Source organism: Tupaia chinensis, unplaced genomic scaffold (genome assembly GCF_000334495.1).
Source record: "Tupaia chinensis unplaced genomic scaffold, TupChi_1.0 Scaffold000362_1, whole genome shotgun sequence".
Lineage (NCBI taxonomy): Eukaryota > Metazoa > Chordata > Mammalia > Scandentia > Tupaiidae > Tupaia > Tupaia belangeri.
This window is the reverse complement of record NW_006159859.1, coordinates 2,712,926-2,713,834: the sequence shown is the minus strand read 5'-3', so window position 1 is coordinate 2,713,834 and position 909 is coordinate 2,712,926.

The following is a 909-nucleotide window of genomic DNA, read 5'->3' as shown; positions in this document are numbered from 1 at the left end:
TGTGTGTGTGTGTGTGTGTGTGTGTGTGTGTGTGTGTGTGCGTGCCCAAGATCCCTAGAGAAGAATGGAGGAGAAGGGATTGTGGAGCGGTCATTCCCCCAGGAGGGTGATTTCTCGCTGTCTCTCTGTCTCTCTCTGTCTTTCTGGGGAGTGCATGTGCCCTTTAGCAAAAACCTCTCAGAAAAAAAAAAAAAGGACTTGGTAACCAAGGTTTTGCAGTCTTGGCCACAGAGGTTGGTGGGTATGAGGAGAGGCCAACACCTGGAAGCTCAGGACCAAATTTTGAGGCTGTGGGAATACTGCTCTCTCTCTCTCCCCCACCAGCACATGAATGAAATAACACAACCTCTGCGGCTGCTAACAGTTGTTTTGCAACCCTGAGGGAGAATTACCTGAAGCAGGCACCAGACTCTGGGAGGAGGGCAGAGCCAAAAGAACCATAGACCCAGAGCTGAGTCCTGCTGCACCACCGCTGAGGCCTCCCGGCCTTTCCGCCTCTCAGTTATGGTGAACCAATACAATAAAACTTCTTTATTGTTAAAAAAAAAAAAAGAAAGAAAGAAAGGAAGAAAGAGAAAGAAAGAAAGAAAGAAAGAAAGAAAGAAAGAAGAGAAAGAAGAGAAAGAAGAGAGAGAGAAAAGAAAGAGAGAGAAAAGAAAAAGAAAGGAGGAAAGAAAGAAACAGAATGTCTAAAGATGTCCATTCCCCCAGAATCCTCCTAAAAACTCATGAGGCAAACCAGTAGATGGTGTAATGGTTACGTCTCTGGACTCTCATGTGGCCGACCATGGTTCAATTCCCAGACCCGGCAGCTTGAAACTCATGCTGGGCATGGGTATATGTGCATGCCCAAAATTCCAAGAGGATTTTGGAGGAGAAGGGATTGCGGTGTGGCCATCCCCTTCGGGG